The 23,036-nt window shown below is 43.9% G+C and overlaps 2 long non-coding RNA genes across 8 annotated transcripts in view; one reads left to right on the top strand and one right to left on the bottom strand.

Annotated features, from left to right (window-relative positions):
• The window catches only part of LOC139682744 (uncharacterized), a 39,711-nt gene extending 17,641 nt beyond the window's left edge, over window positions 1-22,070 (bottom strand). For 5 of the 7 annotated variants that reach the window (XR_011699681.1, XR_011699672.1, XR_011699694.1 and 2 more), the window contains exons 1-2: window positions 21,842-22,070; window positions 6,106-6,187 (exon numbers count right to left, since the gene is read on the bottom strand). This is a non-coding gene — a long non-coding RNA (uncharacterized lncRNA). Of the gene's footprint in view, window positions 1-6,105; window positions 6,188-12,130; window positions 12,182-12,943; window positions 13,021-21,841 lie in introns of those variants that run through there. The other 2 variants (XR_011699675.1, XR_011699674.1) reach the window with 2 other exon arrangements.
• On the top strand, window positions 18,570-20,212 carry LOC139682929 (uncharacterized). Its single transcript, XR_011699697.1, has 3 exons — window positions 18,570-18,746; window positions 19,114-19,255; window positions 19,989-20,212. It is a non-coding gene; the product is annotated as an uncharacterized lncRNA (long non-coding RNA).
• Window positions 22,071-23,036: the final 966 nt, after the last annotated feature.

Below are 23,036 nucleotides of genomic sequence, written 5' to 3'. Positions count from 1 at the left end.
CGGCTGGGACTAACTTTTCTCCTAATATGGTGATGGCATAGGCACTATTTAAATGATTCCTGAGCCTTGTAAATATACACCAGATGTATCTTTTGTAAATGTTACATTTTTCAACATCTCAGCATTTGTGAATAGTTGAAAGTGATGCCAGCCATGCTTTAATGGGGCACAGAAGCATACTGCATTCAAAGAAATGGCATACCATTGCAATAGTCAAAATTACAAGTGCTGTCAAAAAGCTACATTTTCGCTTTATTGATTAGCACCAGGTAACACAGCGCTCCACATCACACCCTCATACATGCCTCTTTCAGCTGATGATGTTTCCCTGCACATGGGTACACAGAGAGGGATGTGAAGCTTCCAGGGCTGGTCTGGGGAAGAAGAAGGGCAGAGAGCCCTGGAGAGCCACATGTGTGTCATCACCCTCCTGCCACCATGATGGTCACAGGTGGAGCAAAAAGGGCTGCAGGAGCAGCCACTCCTGCAGCCATGGTCACCACCCACTGCCAAGAGCAGTCACAGGGATGTACCCACTGTCCCAGAGTTGGGGAGAGCTAAGTACTCCTTTCCCACTGACACTGTTGCAGTCTGAGGCCATGATACATTTCCAGCAGTTCAGCCTCCTGCTGCTCGCTCCTTTGTTGTTGTAGGGGTAACTCAGCACAGGGAGAGGCATCTCCCATTAGGGACTTCTCCTGGAGCATAGGGTGAATTCATTCACCTGTAAGAAGAAGCTACCTCCTGCGGTTTCCCAGACGTCTCTTGTTCCCTAAGCTTTACCTGCCTTTCCTTTGTCATTGCAGAAATCTCACAGAAGATCCAGGAGCACATGTGTAACAGGTTATGGGAAATGTCCATTTGTACCTCCTGGCACTTGCCCTACCTACCACCACATCCTGACTGCCCCAACAGTCTCTCTGTTAGCACCACTTAGTAAAATGAGCTGTCAAAAATCAGCCATCACATTTGCCTGAAAATGCACTTCTTTGCAAGATTTGTCCCCCAGCTGTCCCACAGATAAGAGGAAAGGTCTTCATAATATTGTGCAGTTACTATTATTTGCAAGGCAGAGTGCTTTTGCTCAGTGAATTTTGTGCTGGAATTGCACAGTTCAACTCAATCAAGCAAATCAGCTAAAATCAGAGCTAGGTGACACAGGACAATAAACTTAGACGGAATGGACTAGACATAATGCCCCACTAGAAGTATTATTTCCAAGTTCACAGGCTTGCAAATTAAAATATCCTTGGATCACTGCCATAAAAAAGAACATTAAAAATCAGGAGAAGAGGTCTGGGCATCTGCTAGAAGCATCTAATATATACCAAATGTGTATGCTGAGCTTCTTAGATATATAGCCTACGATTAATGTAAAAGCAGAAATATTTTAATTGTATTTTTCCATTTGATATTCAAATGAAAAAAATGTATCTTATTAAACACAACACTTGGCTTTGCTATTTTAATAAAAAATAAGTCGTTGAGGAAAAGAAAAGCAAACTACTGATTCCTTTCCTTATGATGATCAAATGAGCCTTTCATGTTTGTATCTTATACTTCACTTTTTAGCATTTTGAGGCAAATAGCAGATATCAAAACTTAGTAAATAATCAAAGACTTATTCAGTTTTCCAAACTGTCATGCTGCTTATCTTGTAATAACTGATCTCTTAGGTAGCATAAGCTATTTAATTGCTACTGAAGATTATTTGAATGAAAAAAAAGACGACATTTTTCCTTACCCCTCAAAAAGACAAAACTATATTCTTCAAAAAGACACATGCCGACAGATAGATTCTGATCTCTTCTACACATGCACAAGTGCAGTAGCTAATTTTACAAGATTTGATAGGAGCTGCATTTCTGAGATTACACCATGTCCTCCTGCCTGTACATTCCACATGGAAAATTACTTAATTTGGAAATAAATTTTGTTGCTGATAAATTCAGACTCTGGGCATCCAAAGAACCAAACCTATTAAATTATTTTTAAAAACTGCTCCTGCATTTTAGAGGGACTTTTTACAGTGTTGGCAAAGTGTGTATTCATGTATTCCCCCCTTGACATGATAGACTGTAATGGCTCCAGTCTGTCATGTCAACCATCTGCATATTAAACAGTCCCTAAGTACACATTGACACAGCAGACCCTAATAGCTCTGAAGCCGTAACAATCTATTGAGTCAATAATATGCATGTTAAAGAGCATCTCCTGTACTTCCATCAATATCTTTTATCTTTTCCTTAATTTGTGTCTTCTTTTTATATGTATATTCAGAGTTAAAGTTTTAGGGACCTTTATCCTTTAATGTGCTGCTGCAGATGTGAAACATGTGGCACAGAGAAGCATATGCAGTAGCAAAATCCTTCCTTAGTATCTGGGCCACATCTTAAAATGAGGACTGTAATATTTTTATGCTGGTAGCACACATTCTTCCAGATAAGGTGGAAATCACCCCTTTTTTCTGCTGGGCCAGACCTAGTGCTGGTGAAAAGCCTGGGAAAGGTTCCTGGTAATTTCACAGGCTTTGAATGGAGCCCAGTGTGATGATACTCATTTCCTATTATACATTTCCTTCTAATTAAATGAAATAGGTCACAGGGGGAAAATGAAACAAAAGACAAATGTATTTACTTACAGTAATATCAACCCCCCAAAAAAGACAATCAGAAACAAGAGAAAAGATAATAGAAAACACACTGTCTCTTCATTAACTTGAAATTATGCCTGGTACTGCAGTCTTAATTCAATCCTGTGTGATCCGGAGATCACTGAGAGTTAGAGAGAGACTGTTATTTAAACATATGAAAGTGTTGACTTAACTTCTTTTGTCTAAATAACTGAATATGAAAATTGTAATTTTCTTTTCCTCAGCTTCAGGTCATTGTACCATGCTGTGATCCTCTCGCATCCTGATCACAGGACTTCCCCCACCTTCTGCTCTTCTTGCTTTCTGTAAGCATCAGGATTTCGCTCACTTTTAAAAGTGAAACCAAAGTGCAGTTTGTGTTTCCAAAAGGTAGACCCAAGGACAGGGAGGCCACTTGACCCTATCAACAGATCTTAGCTGGCCTGAATTCCCCTCTCCTTTCCACTAATTTGACACCAATGTATCTTTGATGCACATAGGGATTTATTCCAGCATATTCTTGATTAAATTTCATTCCAGTGAGGGCAAAATCGTGCCACTCTCCCTATTGCTTTCCAGGAGCATGCAGTTCATCCTCCCCCTACCTTGAACCATTTCATGTCCCCAGGCACACCAGAACAGATCATCTGCTTCTGTGCCTCATTCATAACAGCATCCCCTCACCACATGACACGCACTGAAGGCACCTGCCCTCTCTTAAGCCCTCAGTAACTTCTTGTAGCCAGCTTTTCTTCCCAATGCAATGGCAGGGAAGTGGATCAGATGCCTGCATGCATGTCCAGGGATTTGCCCAACCATGAGGCTGGTCCTCAAAGCCTCAGGCTAGTGCATACACTTCATTCTATGTGCTACTGTGTGCATTATCATAACAGGACTTCTTAAACTGTGGATAATGCAGCACTCACACAGCCACAGTAGTCATTATTTGAGCTTATCCACTGCAGATCTAGCAGCTTTAGACAGGATACATTTTATTCTTAAATGAAAAAAGCTATTGAAAAAAATCAAAGTAAATGAATAAAAAGCTAAAGAAGAGGTGCCTAAAAAAATAAAAAAACTAGTCACTGAAAGTCCTGCTATCTACATTGCCTGTATTTCCTTTAGCTGAGGGAGGCAGCCCAAGTGGAGGTCTGGAAGGCTTGTTCCTGAGGGAAATGGTTCATTACCAACTCTCTTCTGTGATGCTGCAGCTCAACACCAATTTATCGATGTATAGATGAAGCGCAGTCCTCTCTCTGCAGTATTATGGGTACAGCCAGGTCCATCAGAGGAAAATATGTCCTCTCTGTATGTAGTGACTGCAGGAATTCTCTTTTGCTGTCCACTATAGTCAACTCTGGTACCTGCTGTATAATAACCTGACAGCTCAGACCAATCCAGCCCTGGTGAAGGTAGGAATGTCACACAGCAACAACGCAGCAGGTATGGGTCACATATGACACTCGCCTACTCCTTTGGCACTTCTGTTTGTGCCTGACAAGCCTTGCAGGCTTCCCAGCACTTAATAGTTACCAGGCAATGGCAAAGAAGGACAGGAGGAGGGCTGCTAGCCACACGGCCAGAAAGAGTCCTTTAACACAAATCCTCTGCACTGAGGATTACTGGGTTGGGTAACACTCACTCTGAGTGGCCAGTGCTTCCAGGAATTACTCCACTGATTTATGTGGATAGGTCACCCAGTCCAACCCCATGGACTTAGAGCAACCAATACCTGCCACCATGTGAAAGACGAGACACCAACCCTGGTCAGTAAATGAGATAGGTAAAGGCAATGAAAAGAGGGCAAGTGAAAGAAACATAATGCCATAGCTGAAGTGTTCCATGTTCCCCCAGCAACCTCCTTGTGAGTGCTGCAAATGCAAGATGGGTTCTTCAGGAGAGGGCTGACTTTCTTCCACCTTGTCCCCCTCCTGCATAGCCTGTCCCACGCCCAGCTGCAGCTGAGCCTATTCCTGGCTGGTCTGACCCTGAATGGAAAAATTCCCAATAACTTCAGTGAAGAGGACTCTGTATCCTTAGGCAAATGTGAGAGAGCAAAATTCGGGCAGGACTATGATTTTACTGCCTATGTGCATAGGATCACTTTTCCTACATGGAGAAACACTGGCCTCCCTTCCCACTTTTTTGGTTCTCAGTGTTCATCACTGCACCTGGAGTTATCTCCCATTTACCAGGGAGTTGATTTAAGTGTCTGACTCAGTCACATATGTTTGGCTCCCTTATTCAGAGTAAGATTTGGCCTACTAGCTGTGAAAACAGCTTATATCACATGTGCTGCAAAGCCTAGCCAGAGCAGGCTGAATAAAGGATGAAGTTTAATCATGGAAATGTTGACCTACAAATAGAGAACAAAATGTTAAACCACATGGTCTAGGGTGCTGCACGCCCCAAATATCAAGGAGAGGAAAGAAGAATTGAACACATTTGGAAAGTAAAGCTTGCTGTTTGGGGTTTGGTTGGAGTTTTTTTACTTTCTCTTTCTCCATATTCAGAGAGTCAGACCCACACTGTTCCTGCTCGCGATGACACCCTGGCATCTGAAGAACAACATGACACCCACCACAAAATGCTGCTGTTGGCTGGCGCCGTCTAAAGCAGTGAGGTTTGATGAGAAAGGTGAGACTGCCAAAGGCAGGCAAGTGGGGGTGTCACAGAGAGTGGGACCCCACTGACAACGTGACTCCATTCTACAGGACTTGTACAAACTGGGGAGAGGTAAATGTGCTGAGGATAAACACCCCTTTCATCCCACGCCCTTAAAAACTAGCCAAGGGCTACCTCTGACAGCTGGGGGGTGGATATGTCATTACTTACACACCACCTTTTGGCTGGGACATTCTCACCTTCATGCATTTCACATAAAGAAGGGTAGGGTATTTTCTCAGAGAATCTATTTCCATTTTTAATCACAGCCATCACACAAACAGTTCATCTCACAGGATGTGAAAACTTTTTCATAGGCTTTATTTAACATCATTTGGGGGATTGCAAAAGACAAAGAATAATTTTTTAATCAACCATCTTGCTTTCAATAACTCATGGCTTTGTCTTTAGGTACACTGCATTTCAGACAAATGTAGTAAACAGCAGCCGGCCAGGCCTTACTGACTGACAACTGTTTCTTTACAGGATTTCTATGTGCCAAGGAGCTGGACAGTAATATCCATTTGGTATTCATGTAAAGTACTTGCAGAACAATAATGACAATAATTGCTTCTGATTCTTGTGTTTACAACACTGCCAAAGTATCATTAGAGCCTTATTTATAGATAATAATGCTTATTAATCACACATATTTGAATTTTGGAATGTATTAGATTAATATTCTTTTGTAACTTGGTTCTGTACTAATGCTATGAAAAGCACTTTCTGAATGCAGCTCACTGGGAAGTGCTCGACTCAGGAAAGTAAAAGCATCCAAGCCATTTGCAGGTGAGGGACAAAGGGCATACCTCTTCCTCAGACGGCAAGCGCCAAAGCCGGACACGCCATTTCCAAAAGCAGCTCCTTTAGACTAAAATCAGGGGCAGACTCCTGAAAAAAATATTGTGAAAAGTGGGATAGTAGTGTCATGCTTGAGCTTGCTTTTCGATGTTCTATGAAAGGGTTTGTTTTCCACTGTTTTATAAAGAAATCAGTTTTGAAAGGTGAAGAATATGTCCATCTAGGATCTCACTCTTTCATGGCCCTTTCTACCCCATGGGTGAGTTAAAGTCAGACCTCAGGATTCTTATTAGTCAAGAGGTTGGTAAAGAGAAATATACTACAAAAATCACTCCTAATTTTGGTTATTAAATAATTTCAGTTTTTCTATATCAACATTTGTTGCAATTCAATAGCATGGTAGAAGGAAAGTAGACTTTTTAAAAAGACAGTTACAACAAGCAAAAATGTCACCCAAATCTAAATACCAACTGTCATGCATTCATATTCTTCTTTGTCTCCCTGTAGCCCACTACAATGTTGAAAAATACACCAAAGCAACTGCAGTACTAAACTCTCCAATTTTTAGTGTGTGGCCAGCTCCATAAATTTGTGTTCAAATAAATAAAATCCGTAACAGTGTAGAATTTCTACTATTGTTGTTACTGTTATTATTATTTTCCTTAAGACAGTTCTTCAAGCAAATTTGCAGAGGCTCTGTCAATTTAGAGACCGTATTTCCATCTGGCTTTTTTTTCCTTTTTACCCACTGCTCATGCAACATAACTACAGTAACAGCAGAAAATAGGCAAACTGGGAAGGGACAGTGGGGGGTGTTGTATTTTATTCTGTGTGTTCGTTTTGTGGTTTTTATGGTGCTCCCTGAGCAATGAGGATAACATGTTACTCAGTGTCACAGCCCCATTGTCTCCAGAGACATTTCACAGTGGCAGAGAAACAGAAAAAACTAAAAACACAGAAGCTTTAAATACTGTAGAACACTTGTGGCTGTGCTGCAACTCCACCAAGCTGCCCCTAACTGATATATTTTAACAGACAAAATTACAAAGTGGTGTTGCCCCTTTAAAATGTGCTTCACCCATTAATATTCCACTGTGTTTTAATTGCTGTGTTAAGAAAATGCCAGTATTGAGGTTTCCCAGGAATTTCAAACCTATCAATACAGCTGGTACTGAACACAGCCCAATCATTTCTAGACAAAACCAGGCTTTAAAATAACAAAAAAAAAAAAAAATAAAACCAAACCACAAAAACCAGAGAGGTTAGAGATGAAACCAAAGAGCAAAACTGGCATCAGGATGCAGAGGGGAGCCCTGTCCTTGTGGGTTCCACACAACAAAGTGTTGCACTGTTCCCAAGCGAGGGACCACAAATCCTTCTGGGAGCCATGGGCCCAGGTTGTCCTGGATTTTGCTGGAAAGAGGGTCATGGCTTCAACCACCAATTGCAGACAAAGAAATTATCCCCCAAGTGTGGGCACTGGGGACATAGAGAGTTTTGGATTGGGCTCCTTTCCCAGTTGCAGCTTGACACCATCTAGCCAAACTGATCCCAAAAACTTGACAGTGCTGCACTGAGGGGACTTTGATCAATAACCAGTTGTGTTTTGGTTCTCCTGCTACTCCTCTTCTGAAAAGAAAACTGTAGCCCCAGGTGCACAAGGCCTGCTACAGGGTTCACTAATCCAGAGGTACCTATGGATACCTTCCTTTCCCCTGACACTGGCTGCTTCTCAAAACATTTACTATATTTTCTCTGGGTTTCAGCGCATCACATGCAAAAAGATGTCCCTCTAACAGGTCTTTGAAATTTGCAACATATTCTTTCCTAAGAGTAATGAAACTAGACGGATGAGTTCAGTATAAAGATCCTAATTTCAGAAAGTCTTATCAGCAGCACATAAAGTCATAATTCACCCTATGCAGATTCCAGATTTCTTATTTTCTTAATTTTGATTATTTCGGGGAGGGGGGGAAGGGGTGTCAGAGAACTAGTGGTTTAATCACTTCTTTGACTTCAGGAGGAAAAGGTAAAGCAAACAGTTATCACATAGGGAAAGGTAAGTTTGTGGTTTATACTCAAAGGACTGACACTAAACCTATACAAAGATAAAACCAAACATTTTCAGCTATAGCATTTTACCTTTTTTTCAGTTAGAGATAAAAGAAGACAGACTTCTATATCCACATTTTACTTTCTAAAGAAAACTGTGCACTTTTTTTTAATACTGAGCTTTCAGAGTTCTCACTGAAGTCAAATGAGGGGGTAAATGTTCAATGCCCTTGAAAAATAGTCCCTGTTCTGCAGTATCCCTTTCCTGTTCCTGAATGAACCCCCACTAGGAAAAAGCTGTCCCTCCCACACAAAATAAGTAGATGATCCTACAAACACTTCTCACATGCCCCAGAAATTTCAGTACATGAGTAAGAGTATTTAAAATGAAGCCCTAAGCAAAACCTAAGCAACAAACAGGCAAATCACCTTCCTAACATCAAGTGGAATTGCTACAGGTTACATTTTTTTTGATTTGTAGATATAGGATAAGAAAATGAAGACAGAAAAGGTTTGACTGGCTTGTTCACTAACCATATCTCAGCAGTCACAAACATTAAAAAGGTACATTCAATTGGAAATGGTCTAAACATAGAGGGAGTTTCAAAAGCACCTTTTTGTTGTATCATTTTAGTTGCTCTATTCCTTGCTGGAACAATATTATTCTGCTTGTACTTAGCATAGGGTTTAGAGTCAAATAATTATTCTTTCTACTATCAGGTTGCATGATTATTGTGTATTTATCCCTCCAGATATGTATCATGAACATTTCTCTTCCCTCTTTTTACACCATTTGCAGCTACTAAAATTTGGAATTTGCAGTTTCCCATTGTCTTCATAGAACTGTAAGACACAAGCATGAATAAAAATAAAAACATACCTTTTCCTCAAGTAGTCTGCTAACCAAAAGGAGAAAAAATAAGCTTTGTATATTTATAAATAGTTCTGTAGGAGTCATATATTTTTACTACAAGCTATATATCATATGCTTTCTCCCTCTGTTATGACATCTCTGATTACTTAAAAAAAACTTTCAAAAACATTAAGGCACAAACCTTTGTATGGAATACTTTCAGCATGCTTTTTATTCTGACAAGATTAATAATTATCCTATAAGCATGACACAGTGTTCTAAAATGCTTTTTCTTCTATGCGTTAGCATTGTGCACATGGGTATAAATGTGGAAAGAAGAGTAATTCCACAGCAGAGAAATGTATATTTAAACAAACTCTGATTAAGTGGTAAAACTTATTAAAAAGGAAAGCATGCTTTTTTTCCCCATCACAGTTATTCTGAATTTAAAATATCTGTAAAGAACTTCCAAAGGACACTGGGCATTTGGAATGAAAACACAAGCTACTGAAATTAATGGGAGATAATTGAGACAGCCATAGCAAATGTCCCAGGGCTTTGGGCATAAGTGGCCAGAAAGAGATCTGCTTGTATGGCAAGTGACTACCATGTCCCCTCCCCACCCATAACCAACCTGTCTTCCTCTGTGGCTACCTGCAGCTTGCTCCTAGTGGGAGGAACTAGGTGGATGGGAACCAAGCTATGGACTAACTAGACTTTTCTGTCCTTCAACAAGACAGTTTATAGGCGCTGACAGTCATGGCAGCCTTAGTCTTTCCCAGAACACACAACTGCCCTTTTCACTGAGCTCAGATGCATTCAGCACTTTCCATTGACGCAAAGACACGTTTGGTTTTTGGTTTTTTTTCCAATTGTTCAAAATGCCCAGTCATACATATCCTACATATCATTCAAATCAGACAAAACTCCAGGTGTCTTCAATGAATGGGACAAGGAGGATTTGACCCATCATAGGGAGGACAGGTTTGGCTTCCAAAGGCTGAGCTGTACCTGCTTATTGGAGCAGGGCAGTGAAACACTGGAGCCAATAGACCTTGAACTAAGGAGAGGACCAAGGGTGACACTTTGTCCCCACTTAAACCAACGGCAAGGCAGGCAGTGGCACCCCAATTTGCCCCTGAACTTCAGTGCCAGGCTTCAAGTCTGCTACACTTTTTCTACTAACTTTCCTTACAGGAGTAATTTTAAAATAATATAATGTCAAGTGCCAGAGGGCTCACTTTTTACAATATTAATCTGAATCATATCAACTCCAGTTCTAAATATAAAATATGATTGCATTACTTGGCTTCATACTTTTTATAAAAGTCCCGTTGTGGTGCGGTTTCACAAGGTATAAAAGCCCATGAAGTTATTATGGGCTGTATCAGTTCATTTCATCTCCTTAATCAGCTACTTAAAAATGTTTTCCTTGCAGTGCAGCAGGAAAAATAAAATAAATGTTCTTTTTTATCATTTCCCAAATTAAATTCATATTCCATAATGACCGTATTTCATGTGCAGAGTAACAAAATATGCTTACAGACCTGACTTTCCTTCTTTAGTGAATTGCTTCATTTTTAAGATGTTGCATACAAAATTGGAACCTTAAATGAATTACTTGTTTTTTCTTGATATGAAACCTTGTTTAAGTTCACAGCAATTTTAAATATGATACATTTAAAATATTAATATTTCCCATATATTATTCACCCACTTTCAGGTTTCATCTCAAGTTAGTGGCACTTCATATTTCAAAGGAAGAAGTGTTTCTTTTTTTCAGTACTAATGTTCTATTAATTCACTTTGTAATATCATTCTGGTTCAGACAAATGAAATTGCACTAAATTACTTATGCCAAGAATCATGCTAAAGTTGTCAGCATTATATAAAATTCCATATTCCATTACTATTTTATAAGTTTTTATATCGGTGGCATCTTTTTAGGCATCATTCATAGCCCCATTTAGTTAGTTATAGAAGGGCAAATACATGCAGACAAATTTTTATACTGAGATGGGGGTGTATGCAGGTATTTACAGTAAAGTCTGTAACTTACGTGACTTTTGCAAGGCACCAGATGCAAACTCCCAGTGAACTACCTTAACAGTTTTTTCTTTATGAACACCTTTTGTTTTGGGCAGTTTTCTCTTCCAGTATGTTTTTCATCACACACGTATAAACATGCACATACACACACACATATATTTGTGAAAAATTAATTTTTGTGCATGCAGAAATACTTGAAAGGCCTCATATGCATATTATGCAATATATGCGATTCATGTAATTTCTACATACATAACGAAAATTCATTTAATAGACATGAATAAAATATGTGGAAGAAATCCTTAAAGGACCTATTAGGGCCTAAATGTAGATGGATTCATCACATCCAAAGAACTGAAAGAACCATGGATAGAAACCAATATTTTATATGTCCATGTATCTTTTGTAGTCTTTCCATGAAGTCCACATGGCCATGTAACTATTTCCAAAGATGTGGATGAAAGTTACAGCTGGATAGGCTGAAAGTCTTTAATGAGTAAAGCAACATCTAATCCTATGAAATGCCTTGCAGGAGCAAAATAATTACAAAGCGCTGGAGCAAGAGTAGCAAACAGCAGTAAAATCACTTGTAAATAGATGTGAGGAACTTTAAACACACCTCAGTATTTCCATAGTCCACTTTCTCTGATTGTTATCAAAATCAGATGTTCAGTAGTCAGAAATTCAACTCCAAGGAATGTAGATTCATATGTGTATATGAATATATAGTCTGTGCCTTAAACTTTAATTTTGCAACTTAATAGTGTATGCTCTTTTTTAATGCCTGGTATTCAGCCCCTTGGCAATTTTTAAAATAAGATTTTTTTTTCCTTAAATTTGATCCAACTCTTTCAAAAAATAAATTTCAAAATAATTGATGCAAATTCCTATCACTTGTGAACACAATGAAATTATACAGAGAGAAGAAAATGCAGGAAAGGATCCTCCTCAAAAATAGAAATGAATGTCTTATTCCTGTAAGGTCTTCAAGTGCCAAGATTTTGAAATATGAATTAGACCTCGAATGCAAATTTACCTCAGAAGGGGGGAGAGGAATGAAAAAAATCAGAGAGACATACCAAGTCAAACGCTCCTTTTTCTGCCTATGTCGTCCGCAATGGTAAAATAGGCTAAACAAAACAAGTGCACATCAAGATAGAGCCAATTAAGGAATAGAGAGCGGGGCTGCGGAGGGGGGGAAGAAAGAGGGTGGAGAGGAAGGCACCTCACTGAGCACATGGGGAGTGGGAGCGTAGCATCCCACCATACCTACCTTATGAGTGTTCAAAGGAAGACAACTGGGGTAAATTGAAGCCAGCTTTGATTTTTGCCACCCGGTTGCACCCGGAGTGTGGGGGATCAGGGTGGGGAAGAAGGGTCGGTTGGGGAGGTTGTGGAGGGGGTATAAAAAAAGGGAGGGCTGGGGGGAAACACCGAGCAAGGGTTCCAAAAGGTATGCAAATGGCTTTTTTTTTTTGGGGGGGGGGGGTTGATGGGGTGGGGGGTGTTGCTTTGGATTTTTAGGTTTGGGGGGGGAGTCGGTTTGGGGGTTAGGAAAAGACGGGGGATAGAGGAAAAGTGGAACCGTCAGTGGGGAGGTGAGTGGGTCCTCGAACGCTCCGCACACGCTTGGGGGAGGGCGAAGGGAGTCGTGCGGGGCGCGCCGAGAGCCCCGTCGAGGGCACGGGCAGCGCTGCCCTCAGTGAGGGTCGCGGAGCCGCTGCGGGGCTGACAGCGCCGGCCCAGGCGGGCGGGGCGCGGGGCTGCACCTTCCCGGGAGCGGGGTGCGCCAAAAAGGGGCATAAGGGTGTGCGTGGCGCGGCCCCCCCTCCCTTCTTCCTTCGTCGTCTCCCTAACCCCCCGACCACTCTTCCCCGGCCCGGCTGCCTCACCGCTCCCGGAGGCTCCCCGCTTGGAAACGGAGACCGGCAACTCTCACCAGAGCTCACCAGCATCCTACGGTCCTTAGGAAGGAGTTTGGGGCGGCGGGGGAAAGCGGACGCGAGGAGTGGGGGGCAGGGGGGGTTGTTTGAGAGTGACGGTGAGGCGAGGAGGAGGAGGAAGGAGGAAGGCTGGGAAGAAAGGGGTGGGGGGAGACGGAGCTCCTGAAATGGAGCCAGCCCAAACGGGAGACGATGCTGGAGAGCAACGGCTGCGTCATTTCGGGGCTGGGAGAGGGCTCAGCTCCCGCCCGTCGCCTCCCTGTCTGTAGGTAGAGGGGACAGAGAGCGGCAGGCCGGGGCAGGGTGCGGGGCGCTGTGGGGTCGGGGCCACCTCCGCTCGCCGTTCTCCGCAAGTGCCCGGGGCCGGGACGGGTCAGGAAAGCCCCACGTTAGGGAAAGGGATAAGTTGCCTTCGGTCTGTCTAGCAATGTCAGAAAAGACAGGGGTAGGGAAAGGCATACGGGACGCGCCAGCCGCAGGGCAGCTGGCGGGACTGGTCACGAATAGGGCCGACTCCCGCGGGGGTACCGGGGTCCCAGGACGGCGGGGGTAGAAGGAATGATCGGCATTTATAACGAAGGGGAGGCTCACAGCCTTTCAGAGTTTCAGCTGGGTGAGTGAAAATGCCTTCTGTCCCTTTCACATTTGGGACCACAGCGGTCTTAGAGGGGGAAGAGGAGGGGGAAAGCAATTTTTTCCTTCTTCCTGCTGGACAGTGGAACTCTTTGAGCCTATTGTCACGTCCTATGGCTGCAATTATAAATAAACTTTCCTTCTGCAGAAAGGAAGTAGCTGAGACCGAGGGTCTGAAGCTCATGAATGGCCAGCAGCTACCCTGGCCTTCACTGGCCCATGCCGAGGGGCAGGGGAGGTGGGGGCCTGGCCCTGCTCTGAGACTGTGCATGCAGCCTTCTGCATGTTTGAGATAAATTAACTGGACTGGGAACACCTTTCCTTCTTTCAAGTATGCCGGCCTGGTCCAAGGCAGTTTCCTTCTGAAGCTCATCTCCTCAAAGGCTTCAAATGCTCATGTTCACTATTTTTTTTTTAATTATTTCCATACCATCCCTGTGGTCTCAAGTTTAAAAAGCTCTTGGTGGGCTAAGATCACAGGTGCCATCATGGAGGCCCATGGTAAGCATCAGTAAAAAGCAAAAGAGAATTGAGTCCCCAGGCAAGATTAAAGTGTTGGTGCACAACTACATACAGCATCGTCCAAGGCTTTTACAACACCTGCCACAGCAAAGGTGTTGCATGCAAAGTACTTAAAATGTTGACCATAGTCATTATTGTTATGTGCATATAGATTTTAGCTTATTTTATGACTCCGCTCATGAGTGCATGTGTGTGTGCAATGTATTTGTGCATGCACATACACATACATTTGTGTCTATCTATATATTCAATAGTGATGAGCTTGTTAAACTGAGCAGTGATTTCTCTCCTACAGACAGATGTATAATACACACAAAGTGATGATACCTAAGGTGTCTGGAGGTGGAGATGCATAATATCTTATAAATTTGAAGTTTTTATCAGGCAGAGCAGATTACTTTAAGCGTTCAATTTCTCAGCGATCCAATTTTATTAGGATTTACTATCATTTGTGCTGCACATCCCTGGGGAAATAATGCTTTGATTAATGTAATCCTGGGCTGGGATCCGCCACATGCCCCTCTCCCAAGAGAAGGGCCCTGTTTGACAAACAAAAACAGAGCAGCAACTATTGCAATCTGCACTCACCTTTCGAAAGCACACAAACCAGCATACACACACACACGAAATATGACCCTCTCCTCCCCCCAACCCCAAATACAATAGCAGCATCTCAAAACAATGTGCACTTATTCATTTACACACAATGCCTCTGATTCAATGTGGACTGTACAGTCCAGCCCTCAAATGCACAGAGACAGTCCAAGAACGATCCTGCTATGTCCCCCACTGAGAAGCTGAAGCATCTCTGGGAAGCTCAATGTTTCTCTATATTTCAGGCTCTCCTTGGGCTCCCAACATTTCTGCCTCTTTGTTTCCCACTGCAGGCCTTACCACAAACCAATTTCAAGTCTGCTCCTTCAAACCCCTGGCAGTGCACAAGCCCAAGACGTTGTCCCCACGAGGGTCCCTGGCACTCACCTGGGGGGCATATACCTCTCTAAACGAAGTGAATCACCACCAGGCACTATGCTCAGCTCATAGGGAGAGTGGGAGAACCCAGAAAACAGTCGCTTAACTCAAAGTCTTGTCATACATTTTTAAAGGGAAGAAAGTATTTCTCTACCTTTGGGGGTTGCTGGGGTTTCAGCAGCTTTGTTCCAGCCACCACCACCCCACTCCCCGCCCCCCTCCATCACCACTCCCGCCCCTTCTGTTTGTGTCAAAGGCTGGCAGGAACAATAGCGTTTAAACAGGAATAAACATGCCCAGATCGGAGTCCAGCCCCAGAGAAAGCTCTCCCTTTCTTTACATCCTTAGGTGAACTGGCTGGTGTTTCCCCTTTCCTCCTTCTCCCCTCTGACCCACTAAACGACGCCCACCACCGGCAGCCCAAATAGCAGTTTGACGTTTAACTTCTTCCCTCCACCCCACTGGAATGAAATGAGTCCCGTTACGCCTGAGGAGGACATCCAGCCTCAAGAAAAAAAGGGCTCTGGCCGCACTTGGGCCGCTTTATCCCAAGTCCAGATTAATAAATCCAGGGGGGAAAGGAGGGGAGGGATCTTGAGGCTGGAGATGAGGAGGGATGCGGTTTGCGCCGCGGTTTTCAATACGCTGCTGGTCTCTTTCTCCTTCGTGTTTACCCATTGATCCCCAATACGGTGACTCAGCGATTACCGAGCACTAGATGTCTGTGTGTGAGGGGGTTGGGGGGAGGTTTCCTCCCCCTTTCCTCCTTCTTTTCTTTCCTGATGAAAAACGCTGCAATTACATTTCTGCATGCTGATCTGAGAGTTCAAATAACAAGCCTTAAACGCATTATCAGGCACTTGTTAAAGAGGGAAAAGGGAAGCAAAGAGAGGAACAAATCCAGACGTATAAGCTTCTGTGCATGCCTGAATGTACATATACCTATATATTCGCACACTTATATATGCATATAGATACATATTTAAATGACAAACTGTTAGAAGAAGAAATGGGCTGTTGTTCGGCCCGAATGCCTTCATCCAGGCAGATGAGGAAAGAGACTCAATTTAAAATAGCACTAACCAAACGAGGGAAGAAAAAGCAAGAGGCACAAATCACTCCAGAGAAAAGTTATTTAGGCGCAATCTCTAGATTTTCCCAGTGCAAAACTGACTCTCCTACCGGGTTTGATCCAGTTTTCCCGCTCCCCTTCCCCCTCCCGCCCTGGGGGGATCCATCCCTATTTCGTATTTTCCTTCTCTGAAGAGTCTCCCTCTTTCCCTTCGCCCCACCCGGGAGGGAGTTTGCCGGGTCCTCGGCATGGCCGCGGTCAGCTCCGCGCCGGCGGAGCGGGGGCTGCCCCCAAGGACAGGAGGTGCCGGTGGGCTCCCCACCGGGCTTTCGGGTCCCAGCCTCCGCCCTCCACAATCCTCCCCGCCAGCTCTTAGCAGACGGCAAGAAATTGTTTCAGAAGTAGGGTGGCGGGGCTGAATTTAGAGAGGGGAGGAGGGAATAAATGCAAGGAGATGATGAATGACGTTAACTTTTGACTGTAGGAGTCATGATGGAGTTGAGCGAAGCTGCGGGGAAATATGTCATTTAATCCCAGGGCTACTGAAGTCCCTTTTATCAAACGTCGGTATGCTGGAATTATACTGCTGTAAAGGCAACTGAGTACTTTAAAGTATCCAACATCAGGGAAATATACAGATTGAAGGAATGGGTGTAAAATGAAGGCACGTACAAACTAATCACACGACCGTGAAAACCCCAAGAGGATTAGATAAACATAAATAGATGTGCATTAAAAAAAGGCACGATAAAACCGTAGCTGCTGCATTCACACAAGAAGAACAGACAGCGTGTGGATGTTTGTGTGCAATGCCAAAAAGAGCAGCCTTAAGGTTGACCTACTGCAATCTGCACAGAGCTCCTTAGACAATAGACAAGTTCAAATGTCAAAAAATCTAATAATAATAACCAGAGCTGCCAAACTGCACGAACTGTTTTCTGGTGTATCACAATTATTCACCCTCTTATCCACTAAAAGACTGCCAGTCCTTATGCACGCAAAAGAAAATCTATGTAATGCATATGGATCTTTTTCTTTTTTTTTTTTCACATGTGAAAAGCCATTGAGATGGCAGGCACGCAAATCGGAATGATATCATGTCTAATAAAAGCAGGGCTAAGGTTTTCACAGTCTCTTTTAAAAGACTGCAACTTGTAAATCCCCTTTTTATGTCGCTACGTGCACAATTATTCTGATAAATAAAAATCTACATGTTCAAGGGTCTGGATTCGAACTATATATCCCTCTGATTTTAACATCGGTGGGAGCATTAGGTTTCCGTCATATGTAATATGTCTACGTTGAGCTCAAGTCAACAGATAGATTGTTCCATTCATTTCACAACTCTCATTACAGTCTTTGTGAGGTGAACCCTGAGCACGACACATTGGGTAATATCAAAATTATGCAGCTGGGAAAGAAAGGACCCCTATTTTAAAAGCTATCTTGCTTTGCATGTGCAGTTCTGTATTATTGTTCTAATTTATTACAGGACCCGAAATGCTTTGTTATGCTCAAAACAATAAATAAGGTTCCGAGTGAAGCCTTCAGAATAAAAGGTATGCATAAATGATCTGTCCGCCTATTGTGTTTATCGTTATTATCATCGGCTCTTAAAAATAATCTGTGTATTTTCCTATTTTGTCCAGACTGGTTAGTGTAATATCCCTAGTGCAGCTAACAATCTGGTCATAAGAACTATGAACTACAGCATGGGTAAGCTTGAAAAACCCAGAGCAGATCACATTAGCCAAGAACGCTACATATCTGGAAGCCAGTCAACTTCACGTTTGCAGCTGACTGCCGTATTATGCACGAATGTGTTTTACATATAGCAGACTGTATACGGAATATGTCTTTATGTTTAACATTTTAATTTGTAAATGCTAATTAGGCAGTTGGTCTCCACGGTTATATTAGTACATACCTAATCATTTCCCACTAAAAGTAAATGAATACTAAATACGGTAAACACTTTCTTTTCCCTACCTCCACGACAGTAGTGCTTCTACATTCATTTTCCAAAGGCATCCATTAGGACAAAATAGGCATTTATTAAAAGAAGAGGGTGAAAAAATGCTCTCTGTAGCACTCTTACAATTGGGATGCCGCTGCAGACTTGGAGGCAGCAATCTTGGCCAGACCGGACTCTTCCAAAGGCAGCCAGCAAAGTTTAAGTTTTGCCGAATTAACTTGTTGCTCTTTTTGGCGTTAGTTTTACTTTCCGTTTGCGGTACCTCGCAGCCTGCTGTTGCTAACTGGTGTGGGCATACAGCAGAGCGCTGCTAACTCCTGTTTAGTTTAAAATATAACGCAGGTTACGCTTGGAGGGTTGGGGCTGGGAGGTGGGGGGAGGGGGGAGGAGAGAGGAAAGCTGAGGGAGAAATCCGTTCAATCCCGACCTCGGAATTCTGAGTTTTGCTGGGGTCTTTCACCTCCAAAACTCTTAAACTACAGCAAATCTCAAGCAATAGACCACGTTTCTGAGAACTGCGCTCTGGAAATGTGCTTTACTACTCTGGAATATTGCTAGTGCTTATTGGGCCAAACACGGTAGGTGGAAAGTTTTGTTCATGTAAATATCTCAACCATTTTCCCTCACGGTCTGTACACACGGAGACCTGACTGCGTTTTCCAAATGAATATCCACAAACACTTTAAATGAAAAATGTAATTTCTTGTCGGTCATTTTCACTCTGTGATTACCTCTCTCTCTCTCTCTCTTTTTTTTTGAGGGTGTGTGTGTGTGTGTGTGTGGGTGTGGGTGTGGGTGTGGGTGTGGGTGTGGGTGGGTGTGGTTGGGTGTGTGTGTGTGTGTGCATGTGTTACCTTTTTAGGCGGGGAGTTCATCTTGCCAGGTTCTATCACAGGTCTGGGCTGTGTGATTTCCAGGGTTCTAATTGGTCTTTCCTTTATGGAGGCAAGAAATAAAACTTTCCCAGTCGCACGGAAACTACTGGGGCTCCAGCGTGAGAGAACAAAGTGGCTTCAACCTCCCCCGTCCTCGTGGCCGCAGTTCCCCCTCCCCATCCCGGGGGCTGCCTGGGACATTCCGCTTGCAGGTGCGTTAAAGGATGCTGCAGCCACGCGGGTCCGCCCGTGCCCAGCATCCTGCCGGCGAACGGGGAGCGGGGGTGAGAAACGTACGTGTTTAGGCAGGAATACTACTACTAAAAAAAAAAAAAAAACCAAAAACCAAAAAACAAACAAACAAACAAACAAACAAAAAAAAAACAAAAAAACCACCCAAACCCCAAGACTCCATTTCTCACTTCTATCCTCTCTTGCAACCACTTAGGGAGGAAAGTGGAGAAAGGGGTACGGGGCTGAGAGCCGAACTCTGTCGAACTAAGCTGTGGTCGCCGTCGATGTTGTTTTTAGTTGAGGATCACGTCTGCGAGTGTCCTGGACGGCGACAACTCGTGGCCGGAGTGCGGCCGGTGCGGACAGAGCGGGAGACAGGGGGAGTCCGGCGCTGCCTCTGCCGCTGGCTCGCGTAGACACAGAAGTCAGGAGGGGATGCAGGGGGGAGGAGCGGCTAGCTTGAGGAGGGAAAAATTAAAAAAATAAAAGAGAGAGAGAGGGAAGAAGCCACTTTTCCAGGTTTAACATGGCGGTTAAATATTAAATTAAGTAAAAAAAAAAATCCACGAGTCGTTTTATTGCATCTCCAGAAGTTTAAGCGCCTTATTCGAACAGAAATAGGGAAAAAAAGGAAAAAAAGTGTGGCACTCAGGTTGCCCCAAGCCGCGGTGCCCGTGCCTGTGTTTAATTACCGCTCTCCCTCCCTCGCAGGCCCCGGGTCCGTCGGAGGCACCGCATCAACTGGGACAGTTTCGCGGCGGGCTCTGAACCAGCAGCCCCGCACTCCTCCCTCCCTGCCCGCGGCCCTGCCGGCCCCGGGGGCTCGGGGGCTGCCTCCTCAGCAGGGGTGTCCCCGCGGCGGGGCTATGCAGAGCTGGGGAGCCCGGGGGTGCCCGCGGCGCCCCCGCCCCGGGGCCGTGCGGGGACGGGACAGGGCCCGGCGGGAGGGTGCGCTGCAGGGCGCCCCCTGGCGGCCGACCGGTGTCTGGCGGAGCGCGGCCGAAGTTGATTTTGCTCACAAGCCGTATCGTATGAAATTAACGACAGCCAATAAAATTAGCTTACATGTTTCAACCGTAAAAGTCCAAAACAAAATAAAGCTAGTTTTAGTGAAGCTAAGAAGCTCTGGTTTGGCCCCGTTCTCTCTGGCTTGAACTGGGGTCCTTTTATCTAAAGCCCAGTGCACAAACATATAGCTTAATGTGACTAGTGTTCTTCCTTTTATTTCTTTCTCTATGGCAACCAATATGTTCTGCTCAGAAATGTTCCCCCATCAAGGAAACAAATGATCTTGAGGGAGCAGCTCTATACGGCATCTGTTCCGATGGAGCACACAGAGTTAACCCCAGTCAAAAGAGACGCTAGGCACGTCAACAAGAAGTGGAAAATGAGCGATTCTTCTCCCCCCAACCCCAAATTGAAAACTATACCTCCCTAGTTTTACAAGCCATTTTATTGATTCGGCTATCGACCGTTTCCAAAGAAGTAACTAATTCTAGGAAATTACAATGATCACCAGCTATTGTGTGTCCAAAAGAGCAGCAACAGAGGAGGGAAAGAAAAATATGCAAATAACACGCTAAAATTAAAATAAATTAAAGTCACATAATAGGATATTTAAGCTTCTATAAAGTTTTCAGGAGCGGTATCTGGCCTATTAATTTAATCCTACATTATTTATCACATTATTTATCACACGGACCCAAACACTATAAAAGAGTTTCACATCATTAGACTACACCTTTCAACTGGACGGAATTCAGGGAAAGAGGAGAGACAGGCAAGACTGTCAGGAGAGAGAAAGTGAAATCTGGTCTGTAATCCTCCAGTCCCAACCTCCTCGGAGAATAAAATGAAGGGATGTCCTGGTTAGTTTTGATTGATTATACTCTTTCTGATGGACTTTCACTACAGAGCTCTAGATGTTGTGCTTAACCGTCTGTTCCCTAGTTACAATATTAACCCTTTGCGCGCACCGCTGCTCCGCACCTTCTCCTGCCTCCCCTCGCACCCGGCCCTGCGCCGGCAGGTGCTCGGGTCACCCGCGCCCCGGCCCTGCCCTGGCCCTTCTCCCGCCCGCTGCACCGACCTACCCCCCTTCCCGCCCGCCAGAAGATCCCCCCTGCTCCCCCGCGAAGCAGCGTTTGAAAACAGCTCGCATCTCTGCCTCACCTTCCCTTTACAAATCTGCAATATTTTCGAGAGCTTTCCCCGCCGCTTCATCCCTCGCCCCCCTTCGCCCGCCCCAGCCTCCCCGAGTCCTGGTGTTACAATAATTAACAGTGCCCAGAAAAGTGAAGTAGTAACCAGAAAGACTTTCCAGCGCTGAAGAATTGCTTTACTGCATTGAGCTTTGGAATGAATCCACGTTTTTTATGTAACATTTCACTAAGGTGCTTTTTGTAGCTTGGTGGGATTTTTATTTTCCTTTCGCTTTTTCATCCAGCCTGTTTCCTTCCAGGCAGTTGCCATAGGTTTCCCTGTCTTGTCCTAAGCTTTTGAAAATATATATCCAGAAGACTTTAAAGAAAACAGAAGTAGATAAAAAAATGTAAAACACTTACCGATCATACTTCCAGGATTTAGAGATTTTTTTTTAATTTTTGATTTTAATAAGGTGACAGGGGGAAAAAAGCATGTTCTCAACTCCAGCGAAACGATCCATGTTAAGATTTTCCTTTGCACTGACTCCACTAAGCCCCGCTCTCCACTAGTCTATTATTTTCACCAAAATATATGAAAATTTATGCAAATGAAAATCAGCACTAACTGTTCTCCCCTTGTTATACTTTGGATTTTTTTCCAGACAAAACAATCTCACTCTGCAAGGGAGGGGGTGGGAAGAGTTGGGAAACGAAGTTGGTTGTTTGTTTTTTGTTAGGATATTTTTTAAAAATAAAAGACATTACTCCAGCTCAAGCTTTATTTTTTTTGTTGTCGCTGTTATGAGGATGTACATTTTTTTTATTTTGGGGGGATTTCTCCACACCCCCACCTTCCTTTTTTATGAAGAAAGTAGATCTGTTTGCAGAGGCGCTATCACGTTTCATCAGGCCACCTGAGACGGCTTTTGAAAGCGTGTACTGTGAAATTCATAGCAGTAATTTAGACAAAATCCTCACTGTATATTAATGAAAGACGGCCCCATGGCACCGTTCCTATCCACCCCATTCAGTGTAAACAAAACCACGAGACTCACTCGGTTTTTGAGCCTGATCCAAGCAAAATCGGCTGGAAAGGAAAACATGGGGTTCTGGCACTGACTATTCAAACGTCTGCACCTGGAGATCTCAGATTTATTCAATGAAATCTGTGTTGCATCTTTTCTACATAAAAAAGAAACCTTTGGAGGACGCCTGGGAACAAATACACACACACACACACACACACACACACATATATATATATATATGTATATATATGTGTAAAATCATTATGTTTGGTGTTTAGTTACCAGCGCCCTTCAGATCCGTACGCTTCACTTGAATGGTTTTTCTAACCCGACGTACCATGGTATTTTGTGCCGTGCCAGCCGGGGGCTGGAGAGAGCCCCGAGCACCGGCTGCCGAGCGCGGCGGGAGCGGGGCGGCGCGGAGGGCGCTGCCAGCGGGACGCAGCTTACCGCCTCCCGGGCGTGCGGAGGAGGGGAGCGGGGTGGGCAGGGCCAGATGGGGGGTGACGCTCCCCATGCTCATGCCCGCATCGCGCGTGTTTTCCTCGAGCGGGTCCCCGCCACCCGGGAAGAGCGCGTGGGACGGC

The sequence above is a fragment of the Pithys albifrons genome, chromosome 1 (genome assembly GCF_047495875.1).
Source record: "Pithys albifrons albifrons isolate INPA30051 chromosome 1, PitAlb_v1, whole genome shotgun sequence".
NCBI classification, from domain to species: domain Eukaryota; kingdom Metazoa; phylum Chordata; class Aves; order Passeriformes; family Thamnophilidae; genus Pithys; species Pithys albifrons.
The sequence above is the reverse complement of the archived record's forward strand: the minus strand, read 5'-3'. Positions and strand labels throughout refer to the sequence as shown.